Source organism: Rhinolophus sinicus, chromosome 16 (genome assembly GCF_057876585.1).
Source record: "Rhinolophus sinicus isolate RSI-liver-muscle chromosome 16, RSI-T2T, whole genome shotgun sequence".
NCBI lineage: Eukaryota > Metazoa > Chordata > Mammalia > Chiroptera > Rhinolophidae > Rhinolophus > Rhinolophus sinicus.
In genome coordinates, this window is record NC_142516.1 from 167569312 (window position 1) to 167592726 (window position 23415).

At 36.2% G+C, this 23415-nt stretch overlaps 1 protein-coding gene across 17 annotated transcripts in view; it reads left to right on the plus strand.

The window, feature by feature from the left end:
• KLF12 (KLF transcription factor 12) overlaps positions 1 to 23415 on the plus strand; it is a 511676-nt gene that overhangs the window by 247452 nt on the left and 240809 nt on the right. The window contains exon 1 of one of the 17 annotated variants that reach the window (XM_088792943.1): positions 19129 to 19150. The exons of the other annotated variants lie outside the window; for them this stretch is intronic. The gene's annotated coding sequence lies outside the window, so the exon portion shown is untranslated. Of the gene's footprint in view, positions 1 to 19128; positions 19151 to 23415 lie in introns of those variants that run through there. 17 annotated transcript variants of the gene reach the window in all.

A 23415-nucleotide genomic window follows, 5' to 3' on the forward strand; every position in this document is an offset into this window, starting at 1 on the left:
TCTGTGGAATTCCTGTTCAAGTCTTTTGCCTTTTTTCTCATTGAATGGTGGTCTTCTCCCCAACCCCCCAAGGGATGGATATTCAGGATTGATTAAATGTGTTGAAAATATTTTCTCCAAGTTTATGGACTTTCATTTTACTTTATATTGCTTTAATTTTTAATTTTGTTGAATGTATACTCAATGGTTAGTGCTTTTTCTATCCAGTTTGTCATGATAATGTTTCATGCCCTACTGAATTCTGTTTGTAATATTTTATATTGGATATTTACATCTACTTTCGTAAGTGAGATTGATCTGGACTTTTCTTATAATATTCTGTCTGGGTTTGGTATCAGTATTAGAATCTTTCTATTCTTTGAAAGCATGTGAATAAATCGAAAAATCTACTCCTTACATATTTGGTAGAACTCATGTAAAACTATCTGAGCCTAGTTTTTGCTTTGTGGGTAAAATTTGAACTTGAAATTTAGTTCCTTTAATGGTAATAAACAACTTACCAAAACTGACTGAAGAAGAAATGGAAAATCTAAATAGTCTCATTTCTATAAATGTGTCTATTTATTGTCCGTTTTCAAATTTATTGGCATAAACATTGTATTAGTTTTCTAGCGCTAGCATCACAAAGTAATCACAAACTGGGTGACTTAAACAACAGTTTATTTTCTTACATTCTGGAGGCTGGAAGTCCTAGACAAGGTGTTGATAGAGTTGATTTCTTCTGTGGCCTTTTTCCTTGGCCTATAGATGGCCGCCTTCTCCTTTTGCCTTAATATGGTCTTTCTCCGTGTACTTCAGTGTTTTAATCTCTTGTTATTATTATATAAAGACATCAATCATTAGATTAGGGCCTACTGATTTTACCTTTTGCTTCAATAACCTCTTTAAGGCTCCATCTCTAAGTATAGTCACATTCTGAGGTACTGGGACTTCAACATAAGAATTTTGAGGGGACACAATTGAGCCCATAACAAGGATGTTGACAGTTGTCTCTTGATTATGTTTTTAATTTTATATTATGTACTTTTGCCTCCCTTTTCCTTTCTATAGGAAATTAACAATTGTGAAAGAGAATGATCCAAGAAAAAGGAATAATACAAACAGTTGCAGAGAGGGAGAAAAGAAGAGTTTATCTTTAGCTTTTTAATTAAATGAGTAATTTAATTTCTGACAGGGCAGAAAGGTCAGTGGGGGGCATTCTACCAAATATTTATACATTATAATATTAGAATATGTACAGTTCAAGATATTTGATATGCTGTAATAACTTTTAAAAATATATTTTATTAACCATAAAGCCACAGTTAACAGTTTGTTGGTATTTTCTTTATTTTGTGTGTGGTTTCTCCTTGATATTATATTATTATTATTATTATTTATTTTTTTAATTGGGGAATATTGGGGAACAGTGTGTTTCTCCAGGGCCCATCAGCTCCAAGTCGTTGTCCTTCAGTCTCGTTGTGGAGGGCGCAGCTCAGCTTAAAGTCCAGTCACCGTTTTCAATTTTTAGTTGCAGGGGTTGCAGCCCACCATCCTGTGCGGGAATTGAACCAGCGACCTTGTTGTTGAGAGCTCGTGCTATAACCAACTGAGCCATCCAGCCACCCCTCTCCTTGATATTACTAATTGAATACTCTTTAGAGATGCTTTTGAATATCTGTTTCTTTTTTAAAAGAAATACTTCAAATTGTATTTGAGGAAATTTATTAACACTGAATTATTTCTTCAGATTTCACTCAAAGTAAGTAAGAATGTATCAATTATTAAATTCTAGTGTTTAGAGGGGAGAAAAGGTGGTGAAGTGATGAAAGGTAATTTTAGACATGCTACATACTGTGTTTACATTGCCAGGTCTCAGATATTAACACAAATTTGAGGGTGAATATATGAGAGAAACATTTTTATGTAGAAAGTCCCAAACTTTCTGTGTATTTATTAGGATAAAGGGTCTTGTAGAGTTATAAGGTTACTTTTATATTACATACTAGATATGATATTGATTGGAATTTTAGGTTTTTAGATGAAAATACTTGTTTTATTAATGAAATAATTAATTAAAAAAATAAGCATACAAGGATAATGTTACAATTGAAAATCCAGTTCTTAAATTTCAAGATTTCCTTTTAATGAATTATTGAGCAATTAGCAAATTTATCTGCTGGGTAGAACTCTCTACCTGGTCCTTTGGAAAAGCAGGAAACTTGTAGTGTGTCCTGAAAGTTTATCAACTAGCCAAGCAGCAAAAGATGTAAATCTGTTTAATGTTCATCAATTAAATCTGTTGTTCATCCTGGTTCTTTTCCATGACTCTTTCGTTCTGAGTTATTTTTTTTATCTCTTGATCCACTAGATTTCATTGTCAAGTGATTTTAAGAAAATATCGTATGTCCTGCATTCCCTAAGATATTTTATGTTTGAGCATATTAATCAGCTACTTTTATACTCTAAGGTCAGGTTGATTTAATAAAATAATTGGATCACCTTTTTCCTCAGAACTCTGTGGAAATTTAGTGCCACAGTACTTCTGCAATTGAATGTTTCTAGGACCAGTGAGGCTAATCTGATCCTCCCATTCCCCCTTCCTCATTGTAAGTGAATTGCTTTTTCCTGCCGGAACACCTGCAGAATTTTTTTTATCTTCAAGTTCAATGACTTAAGGATACAACTTATTTTGGATCATTCTGTATCAATTTTTTTTCTGCAACACTGCTACTTCAATTTGTTCTTTCCTCACTTTAGGGAAAATTCGTACTATTATTACTTGAAATATTTTTCTAGTCAGTTTTTTTTTTTCTCTAGAGGATCAGGAATTTTCAGTTTGTTTTTCATGCCTCTTCTCTTTTATCCATTAAAAATATGTATTCTTCTTTCTCCTCTCTTTAACTGTAATAAAATTAAGCCATTTTTCTACATCAGTAATGCAGTTTTTAGCCATATCTTCTCTCATTTTTAGCCATGTCTCCTCCTCATTCCCTTGCTGTTTTTATTTTTATTTATTAGTACTGACTTGATATATATATATATATTTTTAAGATTTTATTAGGGAAGGGGAACAGGACTTTATTGGGGAACAGTGTGTACTTCCAGGCCTTTTTTTCCAAGTCAAGTTGTTGTCCTTTCAATCTTAGTTGTGGAGGGTGCTGTTCAGCTTCAAGTTGTTGTCCTGTCAGTCTTAGTTGTGGAGGGCGCAGCTCAGCTCCAGGTCCAGTTGCCATTTTCTAGTTGCAGGGGCACAGCCCACCATCCCTTGTGGGAGTCGAACCTGCAACCTTGTGGTTGAGAGGACGCGCTCCAACCACTGAGCCAGCCATCTGGGAGCTCAGTGGCAGCTCAGCTCAAGGTGCCGTGTTCAATCTTAGTTGCAGGGAGTGGAGCCCATCATCCCTTGCAGGAGTCGAGGAATTGAACCAGCAACCTTGTGGTTGAGAGCTCACTGGCCCATGTGGGAATCGAACCGGCAGCCTTCGGAGTTAGGAACATGGAGCTCTAACCGCCTGAGCCACCGGACCGGCCTCTTGATATATTTTTTGATCTTTGGTATGTTTTGATGGCTCTGCAACATCTTTTTAATTTCTGTTATTTTATCTTTGAGTCCCTGTTCACTGATAATCACTTTATTTATTTATTTATTTTTTAAATCCACCTATTGTAAAACTTTCTGTTTTAGGTTGTGTTTCCTTTGGAAATAAGTGCTCTTTTCCCTCCTTTGCACACTTGTTTCCTTTTATATCTCGCTTGTATTCTTTCTTCCTTTTTATCCTATCACATGTTTACATTTCATTCATTTCTTCTTGTCGAGTAGATATTCTCTTTGTTAGGATATACTCTTGATTAATCATTTTTCCCGTTTTTCATACTGTAGTCGAGACCTATTTTCCCTTAGGTGCTACATTTTGAGAACAAATTTTTGCCTCTTCCACTTTGCTGTAATTCAAGGTGAGGAGTTAAATGGAGCTTTTTCAGAGGAAATAGAGGAGGGAAAGAGCTTGGCTGGGTTATGTACAAGCTGTGTCACATGTCCTGTGCCTTCCCGCCCCATTTTGACCATGCATAGACAATGATGTCTTTTCAAAGGGGCACTCAGGTATAAAATGTCCTTACAAAGGCATGCAAACTATTTCTGTACCTTCCAGCTAAGTGACGTGATGCTACATGGAGCTTTGTGGTGTTTTGTTTCATACTATGGCTTCCCTCTTTACACATATAATCCCTGGGCATTTTTTTTTAATTAAAAAACTGAAAATTTCTCCATAGGGTAATTATTTTAAGTATTTAAAATAATTTAAGTATTTAAGATTACTTTGGGGCCAGTATAAGCATCTTCAGTGTTAAATTACATGGTCATTTTACAGTTTCTTGAGCAGAAAATGTTTAGAAATAGTAAATGGGTTTTACGTTTCTCCTTTTTGTATATTACTGTTACACCATTTTCTGTTGCCAATGTAGAAACAACTTAATTATAAAGTGCATATTATTTAAAATTATTCTTTCATTAGGCATCCCGATTTTGTGTCAGTTTTGGTGTTTCAATTTAAAATGAGCTAGTATTTATAAAATAGGTACATGAGCTGCATGAAATTATTGGGTGCATTACCTTGTAAAATCATATTCTACTTCACTGCTTCACTGTGTTTATCTCAAGGAAGAGGAATGATTCTTTTTTCGTTGTTTGTTTTTTTGGTTCTGACATAAATCCAGTTCTCACACGGGCAAAACATGCACAGTCTTCAGTGTGCTTCTGGTGATTCATTAAGTCTTTTAGAGTGCAGAGGGCAGCAGTGGGTCACGCGAGGGCAGGATTTGAGCCTGGAGCCTGTCACCTCCTATTGATCTACCAGTTATTTGTTTCATTTATGTTTGAAGTTGCTCCACTGTAGCTGTGATTACTGTGAATTCCATCTGAGACCTACAAGATGATAAAAATAAATTGAAATTTATAAAGTTTACAAAAAAAACCCCAAAATCAGCCTTCACAGCCAGTTTATTATGCTTATGTTTAAATGCAATTGGTGTTAGAGTCACTTCAATTGAGAGAGCCCTTAAGGAAGTTATTTGTCATATGTTTTAAAGATTGACTGTCTGTGACTGAGGAACTGCCATGCTGTTCTAAATGATTATTGTGAATCAATCATATCAACATTTTATTGATTGGATTAATTATAAAGAGTCAAACTTTATAGACTATTTTAAAGACCATGTTTCTTCAATGGAACATTCACAGTGAAAATGTATCAGGATAATTGAGGAAGTTTCATTTATTGTTAGTGTTTTTTTAATCCTCATGAATCAAAACTCACAATGTTAGAAGAGTCTTAAAATTCTCATGCAAAAACTGTTGTTTTTAACAGGTGGTCATGATTTTACATACTTGTGCATATTGTTTTTTTCTCTTTTTGTCAAAGTAAAGTATTCTAGAATTTTAAGGTTTTCTTTGGCATAACTTGACATTTCTTTTCTTGAGAGTCTTTATGTACCATTCAATTTGATTTAATACATATTTATTGATTATATAACACCAAAAGTATGATTGATTGGGCTAGTGTCTTTGTGCAGTCAGTTAATTTGTGAGTGGAAGACAAACCAGCCAACAACCAAAAACTTTTAAAACTCCTCTTTTTGTTTCCTTTGAGTGATTTGATCAATTAAGGTAAAAAAAAAAATCTATTCCTAGTTCATATGTCCACCATGAATGTAGTATTTTAATTGCCATCAGTACTTATAAACAGAATCTACTGGATAATTGGTGGTGATGAAACCCATCGAACAAGAAGTTTCCTTTTTTTGAGCCCCATGAGAAACATTCACCATGCATTTCTTAATCCAGGGCCTTAAAGGAATCAGTTTCATAGTTTATAGTTTAGTAACTTCCCCTATCTTGGAGAATATTGTCATGGAAGTGGAACCAAACCACAAAAGGGTGATGTAGCCCAGACAAATTATATATATATATTAATTACATAATTAATATATATATATATATTACATCGTTGCCTAAAAACAGGGGTCAGTAGATCTCCCAGTCTCTTATAGTATTATTGCTCCTGCATTAGAGGTTGGAAGCTTGTCAGAGGCTCTGTCTGGCACTTGGTCCCAGAGTTTATTTTCTTAAGGAAGTTCGCAAATTTGGATTGCCTTATGTTTCTCCCCAAATTAATAACCTCAATATAAAACTTTTAAATGTGGTTGTGTTTGATTGCTTATTAGAAGTCTCTGGCAAGTGAGGCATTTAATTTATAATGCTTAACTTCTTGATTCCTTGCTTGATTACATCTTTTTTGTTTTTTTGGCATCTGTTCTTATTGATATATTACATATTTTTAAAAATAGCCCAGTTTTTTATCCCTTGCCAAGTTCTGATAACTTTATCATTTTGTGGTATTTATGTTTATAATTTTTTAACATTTGCAATTAGTATAAATTTAACTTTGAAAACCACTAACAACTCTTTTGTTTTTCAAGGATGCCCTCCCACAGATGATATTAACATTTTTTTTGCAGTTTATGCAATTTTGTTTAAAAAACATTCCCCACCCTTCTGCTACTTCCAGCCCTTGATTTAACCCACTGAAAATGGGTACTTTGACAGCATCTGCACTGGGAAATGCTTTCCAAATAAAACATTTGTTAGAACACACAAACGATTTATTTGGGTACATCTAAGAGCCTAAATATTTGATTCAGCTGCCAGTATGTGCTTTATTGGCTAATGTTTCTACAGTGTTTCTACATTTGTATAGGCTAGCGGCCAAGTTGTCCGCCAGTCTGGTACCTCTTGGGGAGTGGAAGTGGGTGTGTATATGGGGTGTTGGTAGCACTACAGTGTTCCTGTGTGTAACCAGTTGGCATATGTCAGAACTGGCAGATGTTGACCCCACCAACCCGGAAGCATATACATACTAACAAGCTTCCTCAGTCTGTCCAAAGTAATTGAGGAAACCTACTCAGATCCCCCGTGACATTTATCCAGGGAAATCAGTTCATAGTGCAACTTATTCAATCATGTTGGACCTAAAGTGTCAAGACACTTAGTACATTTAGATCTAATACGTCATTATTGTGCGAAGATATATTATGGTAAAAATACTACATGTGTAGTGCTTTATTGTTTATGAAGAGCATTGTCATGTTTTTTCTCATTTGATCAATCAAAAAAATACTTATGAGGTAGATGGTGTTATATCTATTTGTGAGATAAGTAATAAGTCAGACAAGTTGGAAGTGTTGACACTGTGGGATTAAATCCTCATTAGCAGATCCACCACCTATGTCCTTTCACTGTGCCACCCAGGAAATAAGGCATGGCCAATCGAAGATGGACTGACTTTGTGTAATACAAAATTGTGACTTGGTGTAATACAAAATACCAAATTAAGGACCCAAGAACTCTGCTTGTACCACCAACATCAGGGGGTCCATCAGCAACAAGCATTTGTTGATCCTAACTATGTATTATGGGATTTTTAAAGTTTTGATCAGATGTGCTCTGAAACTATAAGTCTCTACATAATCAGAACAAACAATGGATAAGCGACGATGCACGTTATCTAAGACAGACATAAATAATATGTTTTCTTTCTGTGTGGATACTGCATTAAAGGAAGAAGATTTGATGGTAGCCTTATGAAGAAGATTTTGAGAATGGCTGATTACTAGTTAACAGATCACTGGGAAGGCTTCTGTTGCACGTATGCACTAGTGCTTTCTACACATGTGCTTGGTGCCAAGCAGTGTGCTGGGGACTGGGGATACAAAGGTAATTGATACATAAGGTTCAATCCCGAGGAGGAATTTGCAGTCTAGAAGAAACCCCTGAACACAGTAGAGGAAATGACTCAGTTTGGTACATGTTACGGACTTACTTGTGTCTCCCCAAAACTAACATGTTGAAGCCCTCACCCCCTGGATCATGGTTCTTGCAGGTTGGGCCTTTAGGTGGTAATTAGGTCATGAGGGTGGAACCCCCATGCTGAGATTGCTGCCCTTGGAAGAAGAGATGTGAGAGAGCTCCGTCTCTCCATGTGAGGACACAGCAAGAAGATGGCAATTTGCAAGTGGAAAAGCGAGGCCTTACCAAGGACCAAATAAACCAGCAGCTTGATTTTAGACTTCTTATCCCCCCAAACTATGAGAAACTAATTTCTGTGGTTGAAGCCACCCAGTCTATGATATTTGGTTTTAGCAGCCTGCGCTGACTAATGCAGGAATGATAGAGGAATCTTCACAGACTGTATTTGAACAAGGTCTTAAAGGATGAGTAGGAGTTCTGTCACCAAATAAGGAGGACAGGGTATTCCCCCCAAGATAAACTAAAGGTGGGCATGCCCTGATGTGTGAAAGGGAACGTAAACCAACTCCAGTGGTTGTGCACCGATGGAGGGATTGGAGGAGAGTTTAGAAGCTAAACTCGGGCCTGTTTGTCAGAAGTCCTCTCGAATGTGGGATTCAATATATCCCACATTGCACATACACCCAGTCCAATGGTTTTAACCCTTTTTTCTGCTTCTGTATCTTCATCTGTTCAATTTAGTCAGTGTAAATTTTCATTAGTTATAGTAGTTGTCTCCAACATGCTGTAGAATCTCTGAGAAGATAGGTTTTTGCATTCTGATCCTTCATGAATTTGGATCCATATTTCTTGGCCACTCCTTTTCCTTCTCTCCCATCTAACACACACACACGCACACACACACACACACACACACACACACACGCACACGAGTCCTAACTTAGCAGCAGCCCAATATTTCCCTGGGATTAGTATCCTCCAGCTCCAATATGGCAGAAAAAATTGAGAATAGCTGCCATAAACAATGGGAAGACTTAAAATATAAGTGTACATATAAATATGGAAATATAATACCATCAACCTATATGTTTATAGAAATATAATTTGTTGCTGATAGAAGGAAATATTTTATGGAACTGTGTAATTCATTGGTGATGCTGATATAGACTAGAAGGGAAATTGTTGGCAGCTGGGAAATCATTTAGGGCCTATTTAATAATCAGTGAAAACATGATGACCTGAATTAAGACTGTAACAGTAGAGATAGTAAGCATGGATGGTGTGGAGAGAGATTTTAGAGCTGGCATCAATATAACTTTGTAACTGGTCAGGAAGGGAATGTCTAGATTCCTCATTGGTGCACAATGATGCCATTAATATGAGTAGAGAATAATGGAGAAGAAAAGAAAGTAGATTTTTTGAAAGTATGAGGTAGGCAGAGAAATAAGTGAGATGAGGAGGCTTTATAAACTTAGACATTTTTTAACTTATGGGAAGTAGAAGTAGAGGTTACCATGCGGAATAGGGATCTGTAACTCAGGAGACAGATGGGACCTGGACATGGATTATCTGTATAGGAATGGAATTATGGCAGTGAACATAACTTGGATTTCTCAGGGAAGAATGTGAAAAAGCGGAATAAATGTAGACTGAGGTATGGGTTTTATAGGCTTCTGAAGTTGATACTAAATGTGTAATAGATGGAAATCACGTGTTAAGGACTCCAGAAAAATAAAGGATGAATAAATTCCATTCTCTTAAGGAGTTGACAGAAATACTCTTTACATTTTGCCAAGTATTTTCACAAAACCATCTTTTAGAAAATGTCTTAAGTAAGTTTCTCATCTAAACAAATGTTTAATAAGGCAAAGAAAATCTCAAAATTAGAGTGCTCATTTTGCAGTCAGTTTACTGACAGTCATAGATGATGACATATACAGATTCTACTCTTGGATGGCCTGAAGTAGAGCTGTATCAAATAATTATTTGCATTGAAAATATTAGGTAAAATAGAAGCATACAGAAATCTATTGACATATCACTAATAGGGTCTTATTTACCTAGAAACCATAGCTACCTGAGACCCCACCAACTACTACTTGGTATTATACAGGTAAGGCCTCTGAGAAGACAGCTAGATGCCACAAGGTATGTTCAGTTCATTTACATGAGAGTATATTGCATGCTTAAGTATCTATATTTCCATACAAGTTTAGCTGGTTTATTAAAAAAAAGAAAATACACAATAGACGAGAAGCAGTAAATTTGAATTAAGCATTTTACCAAAGAAGAGAACCTTAAAAGAGTTTCTAGTTGAATCTCCTCATCTTAGATGTTAAGAGATGTTAAGTGACATATCCAAGGTCATTTAGCTAGAATAGTAACTTAAATCAACTTGACTCTTCGTCCAATATTCCTTCTTTTCCACCATAGGGCAGAAGGAGCATCTATAAAAAGAACATGACAATACTGGGAAGTAAAAGCCTGACAGACTATAAAATGCAGATAACAAAAACTCAAGAAGCACAACGTTGGGTCATTTAGTACATTCACACTTCAGTGGGCCCTGAAGTTATCTCTATATAGTATTGCATAATCATTGAGGCTCATAATTATTGGTCTGTGTCATCAAGAAAACATTACCTTATGTCCCTAACCTTTTTATTTAAATATATCAGGGATATTTCCATCCAAGTGGTTAATAGTTTTTCTTTTGAATTTGAAGTTAAAAGAGATAAATCCTCACCCATCCAGAAAACTAAATTCTTCAGAACACAATATTCCAAGAATGCTGTAATAAGGGAGGCTGATAGAGGAAAGAAGAGACAGACCTGTCTTGTGACTTGCTCACTCTTTCATTAAAATGGTGCGACTTCGATGTTTGGTGCAGAGAATAATGTACCTTAAATGTTGCCTGACCTTTACCACCGAAGGTCTCATACATGTTTACAGGAAGGAGGGATCTGTGTCCAATACATTCTTACAAAGTTGATGGCTTAAGGCTCATTCTTGGTGTCAGACATGAGAGCTTCCAAAGCAGATTGTTTTGTTGTTGTCGTTGTTGTTTTCTTTTTTAAATCACTTGTCTTTGTCTTAGAACCCTGTCCTTTAAACACACACATTATTCACCTCATTCTTCTTTGAATACCACCAGACCGGAGTTTTGTTTTGTGACTGGGTAGTCCAGCCTTGACTGATTCCTTCATTTTGCTATAGCTTCTGCACTGATTCAAGCTCATTTTCTCAGTTTGGTGACTGGCATGACTCTATTTTAACCTGTCATCTTGGTTCAACCTATTTTTGTCAACTTCTCCACCGTCTGTGCCTTTCACTAGGCCAGGAAACTGATTCCCAAGTAAAAAATGAATTTAATTGTGGACTTAGAAAATGTTGCATTTGTATTCGTAAGGTGTTATCAAAAAACAATTCATTTTTGGTTTTTCTAAAGCCAAGGATCTTGTCAGAATTGAGCATTTTTATTTGTGTTTAACTGTGTATGTTACTTGCCATTGAGTTGGCTCCCATTCGTATAGACCCTGTGAATGTGTGACGTCCAAAATGTCATGTTGTCTATAGCCCTGCTCGGCTTCTGTAGACTCCTGCCTGTGGCTTCTTTCATGGAGTCAATCCATCTCGTATTTGGACTCCCTCTTTTGCTGCTGCTCTGTTTTTCCCAGCGTTGTTGCCTTTTCCAAAGAACCCTACCTTCTCATGATGTACCTGAAGTAGCACATCTTTAGTTTTGTCTTTTTTTTGCCTCCAGTGATGTCTAAGGCTTAATTTGCCCTAGGACCCACTTGTTCATCTTTCTGGCGGTCCAGGGTATCCTGAGAGCTCTCCTCCAACACTATATTTCAAATAATTCAATTTTCTTCTTATCAGCCTTCTTCACTCCCCAGCTTTCCCATTCATACACAGTCATTGGGACTATGAGGGTGTGGATGATCTAGGCCTTGGTCTCTAATGGCATATCTTGGCCCTTGATGATTTTTCCTAATTCTTCCATTGGTACCCTTTAACCATATCCTGGTATTTATTTTGTTTACTACAACACACACATATAAAACTCACTGGTAAACATGCGTAAGATTTTAGATAAGTGCCATCATTTTCTTTCTCTCACTTTGGGATGAAATTAGCCACTTTAAGTGGCCGAAATTAGAATTTTTTTATTATGGTGGAAAAGTCAGATAGAAGTTCTTTGTGCATTGCAGAATATTAACTACCATTCCACTGTATTTCCTTAGTAAAGTGCTGGTCATTGGGTTTCAGTGTTGGGCGTAAGACCTTAGGGGTTACTTTCTCTTGAATAAGGTAAGGGATTGCCGAGGATCAGGGGAAATGTAGGGAACTGACTACTTTGTGTGTCACTCAGTGAAAATTGTATTTTGGCTCAATCCTTTTGCACATGGAGCTACAAGGGGCCATAAAGGTTAGGACTGCATTCAAGCTGTCCTCAAATCAGAGCTGGCTACCCTTTTCTTACAAATCTCCAAGGAAAAAAGATTCCATGACCTCGGTTAACTGCACATTTGAGAACTCCATAATCACACTTGTAAGGACTTCTTCCTAAAGCCCATTCCTAATCCTTCCTTTTTCAGTTAGTTTTTTTCCTCTGGCATTATTATTTTTTTTACTTTTACTGTTTTTTTCTTTCCCCTTCTGGTTTCTCTATCAAAACAATACATTCTCATTATCTAGTCATTAGAGAAATATCAGAACACATGAAAAGAAGTCACAGACAAGAACAGTAAATTTACCATAATTTTAATTACACCTGGAATAATGAGGTAACTTTTTACACACCATTTGTATTTTGATTTTAAGAATATGTAGTACAAACCTGTGTATGTTGGTGGGTATATTTCTATATCTTTTGAAGTGACCCTATGTAGTATTTAATTTTATGACTGTGATAATTTATTTAACCACTATCCTATTTTTGAACATTTAGCATGCTTCCAAGATTTAGTAATTACAAACAGTAGAGAAATAAATATCCTTTTGCACATCCTTAATTATTACCTTAGGATAAATTCTAAGAGTTGGAATTGCTAGAGCCAAAGGGATGTGCATTTTATGGCTTTTAATATTTTCTGCCAAATTGCTCCACAGTTTACAGCCCCACGCGTTGGAGTATGAGAGTGGCCTGCTCTTAATTAATTTATATTGCAGCTACATCACAAGACCTTGGAAAAGATAGCTCACTGGCATGAGATGGTCACTTCCTAGCTTTAAGAATATAATAGGGGCTTAATTAACCATCATCCTTTTCCTCCATCGAAATTCTTGTCACCTCATGCCTTTTGTTTAGACTGGGAAATTGTAATATATTTATGCTCTTTTGAAAAGGAGAGATGAATGGTGGAAAAGGGAGCAGGAGTTTTGGAGCATTGTGTAACTGCATATGTGAATGTTCTTTTTTATTTCCTACCCTAGAGACACTGAATCAGCTTCCGTAATATTCTTTGTGGCTCATGTGCAGTAGGATCATAAACATCCGTGTAGACATGAATGGATGACAACTAGTTTTCCCGTCTATCCCATCCTGGTCTGCAAACCTGATCAGTCTCTCTCTGTATAGGAGTATATACAGAGGTAATTAGAGGCTAGACGCCCTGTAGATGTTAGTTAGAAAAATCAGGCTAGTACGTTTTCAAAATTTTGTGGAAGAATGAAGAAATGGGCCATCAAAAATAAGTTGTGCTTTTCACATACAATATTTCCTATGGAGACTTGATGAAAATAGGTTCTTCCCCCGAAGAGTCTTTCCTCTGAAGTAAATCATGTGAGAAATGTATTGTCTTAGGAAAATGTACTCTTAATGGTGGCAGCCTTTATTGATTAAAGTATAAAGATATTGATGGCGCGTTGATTCACAGCACTGCTTTTTGTTGTTGTTTGTGTTGTGTGTAACCCAGCCATGGCGAGTATTTGATCCTGAGGCAAAGCCTTTTAGCTGGTATGGTATCACATCACAGTGGTCCCCACGAATGAGTTACCGGTGTGCCTGAGGTAGCCATCACTTGAGCCTTTGGGACTCTGCCAAGGCCATCCTTGGCTGATTACCGCACTGTGCAGGGGAACCATCGCCTCTTCTCTGTGTTCCATAATGTAACAGCAGTTGGGAAGCCCTGCATATATATCTGTTAGGGCCTTTGGCTTCCTTAGAATACTGTACGCAAGGTTTAGATCTCCCTTCATGTGTCTGAGCATCCAGACTCATGAGGTCTATAGATTACTCTGATACCATTTTGAGAGAATTGAAAGATCCAAAAAGTCCTGAGGTGTACACTAGACCTAGAGTTACCTAAGATTCTCATAGAGTGGTTCTGAAATTCCAGGGTAGTTTTGTTATCTTCGGGGCCCTTTTCCCTGGAGAAAACACTAGCTAGGCTTGAGTTTGCACTACTGTGTTCTGTTGAAGTGGACCATTAACAGTGGGAGATGCAAGATAATGAGTCATGCATAAGAACTGTGAAGGAACTTGCTATTGCATTGTCTTGCTTATTAATATTTGTGTTTCCTTGCAGACTCTGTATGTCTCTGCATCCTTGGCTGTGAAAAAGTACTGGATACGTACGTTTCCTCTTAAAAATTATACCACAGCACAGATCACTTCCTCATTGTCTAAGTTTTGGATGGAAGATTCTGAGTGGTATAAAATTAGACATTAGATACTTCTAACAATAATTTAGGAAGGGGCTATGTATCAGTCTATCAGCTCTTTCCAGTTAGTTTCCCTATTTGTTGGGCCATGATCGGCACCTCAGATGCCTTTACTGCTTAGGGTCCCCTTCGTAATCACAGAATGCTGTGTTTTTCTCCCATCTGTCATTGAGGGGTGGAATCCTTTGTGCCAGTTCTCCTGGATGTTTGCACTTACCAACCAGGGAACCAGATTTTAGCATCAGAGTTGTACGTAGTTTCTTATTCAGAAACTAATGGCTTGAAGAAACGTAAATGTATGATGCTGTATTGAGTGATTACATTTAAATAACTTAGCATTTCTATATTCCTTCTCTTTGACAGCTTATTTTCTGTCAAAATATTAAAATTTGCCCAATCAACTACCCTGTTTCCCCAAAAATAAGACCTAGCCGGACAATCAGCTCTAATGCGTCTTTTGGAGCAAAAATTAATATAAGACCTGGTCTTATATAAGACCCAGTATAGTATTATATTATATTGTACTATATTATATAAGACCTGTTATTATATTATATTATATTATATTATATTATATTATATTATATTATATTATATTATATTATATTATATTATATTATATTATATAGACAAGTCTTATAGTAAAATAAGACCAGGTCTTATATTAATTTTTGCTCCAAAAGACTCATTAGAGCTGTTGGATGGCTAGGTCTTATTTTCAAGGAAACACGGTATTGTAAAATGAAAAGTTTGTCTATTGATGTGATTGCACCATTCCAAGTACTAAATCATCACAAGACTTTTCCATATAGGGAAATGGAATTATTTTGTTGAACACATTTTAACTTAAAAGGATGATTGGTAGAAAGAAACATTGTAAAAACATTGTCAAATGTCTTATTTGTTAGGAGAAGTAGTAAGACTTAATGGCTTAAAACTATTTTTTTTAAGGTTTGTATAATGCATTCTAAAATTGGAAACAGATTGAGAGATTAAGATTAGTCAAGGCAGAGTGCTGTCTTAAAACCTACAATCATTTTTTCCCACAAGACATTTTTCACAGCCATGCAAATCAATGGTGTGTATATATACACACACGTAACAGATATAACTGACATACAATCACACACCCATATGTATCTATATCCTTCTGAAATCTTCTGGCATAAAAATGACTATTTTATTGCTTTATTTAATTGTATTTCAGTGTTATCTTTAATAAATACACTGTGTGATAAATTTCTTCAAGAGAAAAATGATTAAATGTAGAATGACATATTTGCCCATTTGGTCTAGTGTTTAGATTATTAGCAGTTCCTTTCTATTGTTCTTGACAAAATGTTTATAATTAACGTACGATGATAGAATCACATTTGAATCACTGTTAAATATGCTTAAGTAATATAAAATAGTGTGGGAGATTTGTCTGTTTTTTCAAACTTTGTGGATAGCACCTTGCTTTTGGTAGTTTTAGAGACTTGACAACAGTAGTTGCTTTTAGGAATTAGTATTTTTGTATATGTCTAAGTATTTCTGATACCCTCTGATTTATAAAGTAAGAAATGCATTATTGAATTGGCCATTTATTTTTTAGCTGGGTTTTTGAGATCAGTCTAAAGAATATATTCTTTTTTATTAAAAAAAGTGGAATTTGTGATTAACCTGACAGCATAGATTTTTTTTTTAAATGAATAAACTTTATTTTTCGATGCAAAACAGAATTGAGCAGAAGTGTGGAGAGTTCCATCCTATGCACAACCTCCCCAACTGTCCACATCCCACACCACAGTGGTACATTTGTTACAATCGATGAACCTACATTGACACGTCAGTATCACCCGAAGTCCACAGTTTATATCAGGGTTCACTTTCGGTGTTGTACATTCTGTGGGTTTGGACAAATGTATGATGACACCCACCCACCATCGTAGTATCTTACAGAACCAGTGTCACTGCCGTAAAAATCCTTTATGCTCTCTGCCTGTTTATCCTTCACTCCCCCTTAACCTCTAGCAACCACTTATCTTTTTACTGTCTTCGGAGTTTTAATCTTTTCTGAAATGTCATACAGTTGAAATCATGCGCTATGTAGCCTTTTCAGGTAGGCTTCTTTCACTTAATGATATACATTTAAGTTTCCTGCATTCTTTTCATGGCTTGTTAGCTTATTTCCTTTAGCACTGATTAATATTCCATTGCCTGGATGTGCCACATTTTACTTATTTATGCATCTGCTGAGGGATATCATGGTTGCTTTCAAGTTTTGGCAATTATGAATAATACTGCTATACAGATCCATGTGTAGGTTTTTGTATGGATATAAATTTTCAGTTCATTTGGATAAATTCTAAGGAGTGTGATTACTGATTCCTATAGTAAGAGTATGTTTAGTTTAGTAAGAAATTGCTGAACTATTTATCTTTCAAAGTGGCTATATCATTTTGCCTTCCAACCAGTAATATCCTAGAGTTCTTCTTGCTCCACTTTCCTGCCAGAATTTGGTGTTGTCAATGTTTTGGATTCTGGCCATTCTAATAGCTGTGTGGTGGTATCTCATTGTTTTGATATGCAGTTCTCTAATGACATGAGATATTGAACATCTTTTCATACACTTACTTGCCATCTGTATATTTTCTTTGGTGAGATGTCTGTCTTGTAAAGTATTTGGCCCATTTTAATCAGGTCGGTTGTTTTCTTATTATTGAGATTTAAGGACTTTTTGTATATTTTGGGTAATGGTCCTATATTACATGTGGGTTTTTGCAAATACTGTCCAACCATCTATGGCTTCTCTTCCCATTCTCTTGAATGCGACTTAATGAAGCCAGCTTATGAATTACTTCTTTCAGGGTTGTGCCTTTGGTGTTGTATCTATAAAGATATCTCCATGTCCAAGGTTGTCTAGGTTTTCTCCTAAATTTCTCCTGACTTTTAGTTATACATTTTGCATTTAAATCTGCGATCTACTTTGAGTTAATTTTTGTGAAGGGTATAAGGCCTGTCTAGATTCATTTATTTGCTTGTTCCAGTACTGTTTGTTGAAAAGGTTGTCTTTGCTCCATTATAATGTGTTTTAAAATTCACATTCAGTTATTCATTGCTGCTATATAGGAAAGTGAGTGACTTTTATACATTAACCTTGTATTTTGCAACCTTGTGATAATTATTCATATATTCCAGGAGTTTTTTTAGTTGATTCTTTTGGATTTTCTACATAGACGATCATGTCATTTGCGAAAAAAGACAGTTACATTGATTCCTTTCCAATCTGTATACCTTTTACTTCCTTTTGCTATCTTAGTGCATTAGCTGGGACTTGCAGTATGATGTTGGAAAGCAGTGGTGAAAACTGACATTCTTTCCTTGTTCCTGATCTTAGTGGAAAACTTTGGATTCTTACCAATAAGTATGATGTTAGCTGTAGGTCTTTTGTACATGTTTATATCAGACAGTGTTCTCCAGAGAAATAGAACCTGTGTGTGTGTGTGTGTGTGTGTGTGTGTGTGTGTGTATACACTTCTTCTGTGGAGTTTTTTGTTTTGTTTTTTTTAACTCTCGGGCTTGTCTACTCTGAGCCTCCAGTAATTCCCCCATTACAATTTGGGTTTTTCTACTCTAGCGCTGGTTCCCACAGAGGTTTTTGTTTGAGATTTTTTTTTTTACTTTGGCAAGTTGTGGTTCTCTGCATCCTCTTGTCTTTTCTCTCCAATTTCTGAGGCAGCAGTTTGCCCGTGACCTCACCCGTCTGATGGATCTAACAGAAGTTGTGATTTTTGTTTATTCAGCTTTTTACTTGTTGTTATGATGGATTAGCGACTTTAAGCTTCTTACACGGTGGACCAGAAATTGAAAATCCCTAAGGATATCTTTAGTTCTTCCAAAAATGCATTGTTGAGAATCCACTTCTTTTCCTTAAAACTCTCTAGGAATTTTCCTGAGTAACAATTCCGGTATTGTTATGTAATCAGATAACGTGGCCTTAATAGTTAACGCCCCAGGGAAGTGGCAGATACGCTGCAAAGGTCTGTGGTTATTATAAGATAGTATATTTTGTTTAAGTGTCTGACAAGTATAAATCTTTTTTCTTCCTTTACTTTTCCAGATAAGAACAGAAAAGACTGATTTTCCACAAGACTAAAATCTTTTAAAATACACTCACTGGCTGCTCTTTGTATCAAAAAAAGAAAAAAAAGTATTTGGCCCATAGTTTTCTTTTTCAGGGTGCTAAGTTCTTTACACATGGTAATAGTATAATGTGTCCATTTTTCTGTTGTTGTGGAATAGCCTCGAACTTAAAAAAGATGATAGCATTTGCATATTAGAGAGCAGTATGTCATAGATACCTGCCTCATGAAGATATTTGCAAACATCAGTTGATAGCGCACTTGAAGCAATATAAGATTCTATGCATCAATTACAAATATAAGTTAGACAATAAGTTCCTTTTAATTTCACCTACATTTTTTAGAGTAGTAGTATAATTAAATTGTAACTATGACGTGAATATGCATGCAACTCTGTATGTGTGCGTGCCCTCTCCTGGTGAGGGAATTGGTGTGACCCTTTTACACTTTATGAAAGTTATTATGGATAAAAACTTACTTCTTTGATTTCTCTCACTGTTTTTCTCTTGGGTCCGCTGTTTTTTTCTGACCTGAAATTTTGAACACCCAAGTATTTCTTTTAATTACACAGGTAATATATGAAATTTGTAAAAAGTGAGAAAATTTGCCAAAGCAAAAATGAAAACTATCACATCCTTTTAGCTTTTTCTGTCTCTCTTCTCTAGTCCCTCCTTCTTCCCTCCCTCTCTCTCCTCTTTTCCCATTTTTCCCCACTTGCCCTCTCTCTCTCTCTGCTCCTGCCTGCCTCGCTCTTCCTTTCTCTCTCCGTCTCTCCCTATGTTATTAGCATTGTTTTTAAAGGTATGGAAACATATTCTTCTCTTGCTTCTTTTTTCACTTAACTATGATTATTCATTTACTTAATGACAGAGAGCTACATATCACAAATTTAATGAATAAATATTATTCAGTGGTTTGTATGATCCATTCAACCACTTCTCTATTGTTTGGCATTTAATTTCATTCCTTTTTTTTTTTTTTTTTTTAATACTGTAAGCAGGGCAGTATTACACACACATTTAAGTATACTTGTATGCTTGTTCAGTCATTTTTTTAGACTAGCATTTACTGTTAACTTCATTATTTTTATTAGGAGACTAGTAGGCCTTGATGTTTTTCCTTCATTTGTTTATCTCCAGCTCTTTTCACAGTTTAGTAGGCTGTAAGTAAATGATGAAAGAAAAAAATTGCATTTTGCAGTATTTGAGGAGGTTGTTCCCGCAGGTTTATACATTCAAAAAGTCGTGATGGTCCACAGAGTCCTGGTCTTTAGGAGTAAACCATGTACAAAGGAGCAAGATAAACTGTACCATGCTTTGCCCTTTTGAAAGCTAGTGGCAATGTCTTTAGTTTTAAAGATAGTGTTTATCTGATATTGTGTTGAAAAATAATGCTCCTAAAATAAATCTCTATATTCAGTTTAAATGACCATGCATGCTAATTATATAATATGTAAATATATCCCATGATATTATAATAATATATGTATATAGTATATACCCATGTACATATATATGGTCACATATATAATATGTGACCATATATATAATACTTTAACTTTTTTTTTTTTTTTAAGTTTTATTGGGGAATATTGGGGAACAGTGTGTTTCTCCAGGGCCCATCAGCTCCAAGTCGTTGTCCTTCAATCTAGTGTTGTGGAGGACGCAGCTCAGCTCGAAGTCCAGTGGCAGTTTTCAATCTTAATTGCAGGGGGCGGAGCCCACCATTCCATGGGGGAATTGAACTGGCAACCTTGGTGTTGAGAGTTCACGCTGTAACCAACTGAGCCATCCGGCCTTCCACTGGCAGCTCAGTGGCAGCTCATTGCCTTCAATCTACTTGTGAAGGGCGCAGCTCACTGGCCCATGTGGGAATCGAACCAGCAACCCTGTTGTTCAGAGCTCGCGCCCTAACCAACTAAGCCATCCAGCCTTCCTTTAACTTCTTTATAAAACACTTTACTCCTTATATGGTAGTAGACTTAATTTAGGATTTTTCCTTTAAGACTCTTCTGGCTTAAAATGCAGTCACATTTTCTAAGGCTTCCTTATGACCTTAAATTTTATCTGGCATCAAAGATCAGGGAGGTTTTCCTTCTGACTGGTTAAGGTTAAGTTAGTTAAGTCTTAGACTTGGTTAGGGTAACCGTGTTCCTCTGTCCCAAGATGTCTGGCAGCAGAGTAGAAGAAGAATGGTAACAGGACTATCATTTACGGGACAAAGACTTATGGGAATGAGAGGAAACACTGGCTGTGATTGGCTAAGGATTCCGGTAACACATGAGTTAGCAAAGGAAAGGTTTCTTTCTGGCCTGAGAAGCAGGGTTGATGACGATGTCATTCCTTGAGGGACAATTCCTGAAGCAGAGCAAGGTTTTCTTGTTTCTTTTTTTTTTCAGGGGGTGTGGAGGTCAGAGATACTGAATTTGGGTTGGATTTGTAAATGGTTCCAGGCCCCTGGAATGTTTACTTAGAGATGTCAGCCAGTCAGTCGGAATGTATTTCTGGGTCTTAAGAGAAAGATCAGGGCTGAAAATACAAAGTTGGGTCCCAGCAATTAGTTGTTGCAGTCTGGCTGGCTGATGATATCACCAGCCTGTTTTTCAGTGGAGACACAACTGAGGTTGTGGATAGGGCATTCGTTCATTTTATGGGACTGACTCCTTCACTGAGGACTTTTGGCATCCCTGGCCCCTGGGCACTAAAGGCCCATTGGAGTCCTCCAATTTTATGACATTCAAAACTTCCTCTAAATTCCCTGAAAGATTGAGGAGAGGCTGGAGGAAAGATCATGATACCAATATAGGTTGAAGTCTACTGAAATGATAGCATAGAACAACTTTGTCCAATAGACACGGGATGAAATCCCTATGTGTAGTGTTAAATTTTCTAGTAGACACATTAAAAATTAAGAAAACAATAACATTATCTTTAATAACATTTTATTTAACCAAGTATAATCAAAATATTATTTCAACATGAATCAATTAAAATTTAATGGGATGTTCTACATTCTCTTTTTCATATTAAGTCTTCAAAATCCACTGTATATTTTACATAGAAAGTAGATCTAAATTTGGACCAGTCACATTTCAGCCGCTTGATAGCTGCATGCAGCTGGTGGTTACCCAGACATCTTATAGGTAGAGAATATGCATCTGCTAATGGAAGAGAATTTGTGGTTTGCCTTTCCAGAAAGCAGGTTCTCTCATCTTCTAAAATCATTTCCTTCTTTATTCCTATGAATTGGTAGTCAGATGTTCTAGAGACCTACTATACCTCACATCTTTTAATTTATTATTATCTCTTTTTTGGTGAGAAAGCACTCTACTCTTCTTTATCAAGGACATTGCTGTGATTTAATGTACATGACCTGTGGTGATTTAAATTTGTTCTTCTGCACATTGCAACCAGATGGAACTGACTCGTGCAGTTCCACAAAGATGTGTTGTTACCACAAGCATGTGTTGAACTTTATGTTACTTAAAAGATAACTCTCCTAAGAAAATTAATGCAATATAGATAGGTTTGTATTTCAGTTCATATTGTGAAATACTTGTTCTTAACAGAGGAGTCAATCCTGGTTTCTATGAAGAAAAACAAAGTATAAAATGTCATCCCACAAGTCTGATGTAGAGCCAAGAATGAAAACTCTGTCCTCTTGTTTCTTGTTGAAAGTTAAGTCACCATATCCATTTGGGTAATTACAGTTTCATTCTTTGGGGATTTTTGAGGCTAACTTGGTAGATTCTCACTGGCCATGTCTAAGAATGGGTCTGTACATCTCCCCTGAGTTGTTATATTAACACTGAAATCCTCACAATTTTTTTTTTTTTTTCAGGCCCTATAGCTTGAACTAATGAGCAAATTCACAGTTCCTTTCTGGAATCTTTGCACTTGTGGGAGAATTTGGATATGCAGAAAGGGGAGAAGGAATTCACACAAAATAATAAACTCATCTCGTGAAATGTTGCGAATTTCCCAGAAGATGTATTCTAAAGAAAACTACAAATAATCTTTACGTCGGGTCTTATTTTCTTTTGATATTGAGGTAGTGTTTATAACATAGGGCAATATAATTAAACATAAAACGAAGATTCTTTCCTAATGAGTGGATTGTATCAGTCATTTTAAAATGGGCACCTTCCTTTTCCCCTTCTTCCCCCTCCCCCTTGACATTTGACAATTTCTGGAGGCATTTTTGATAGTTACAAATGTGGAGATGAGGGAGTGCTACTGAGATACCGTGGTAGAAGGCAGGGGTGCTACAGAACATCATACAATGCACTAGACAGCCCCCATAACAAAGAATTATCTGGTCTAAATGTCCATATTGCAGATGTGGAAAAGCCTGATCTAAAAGAATATCTCAGTTATAGCAATGAACTTCCTATAAACAAGGAGTATTGACTCTCTCCGTGGGCAACGTTTCTTTTGGCCATATTCAGTATCAAGTAGCAGAAAAAGGTAATCGAAACTTCCTGGGTACAACAAGTAATACAGGTTCAAAATTATACTGTTTTTATTTTTATGGTGTAGATTTATTAGGAGACTGGCAGGAAGTAACGGAGCCTGCGTAAATGCTGTGCGGTTATGTAGTCCATTAATAAAAAAGTATAATCCAGATCTGCTAAATGAACTTTGTTTCTTTTCTGACATTCATTTTGTGACACTTTCGAATTTGAGAAGGAACCATAAAAGGGGAAAAAAATAGCCCTGGATTTAACTGATTTGCACACACACCTTTAGAAATTCTAAGATGGGATAAAAATGGTTGCTAAACGAGGAAATGTAGAGATGAGTGAAGGACGTTCAGAATTACAGCAGCATGGATAAA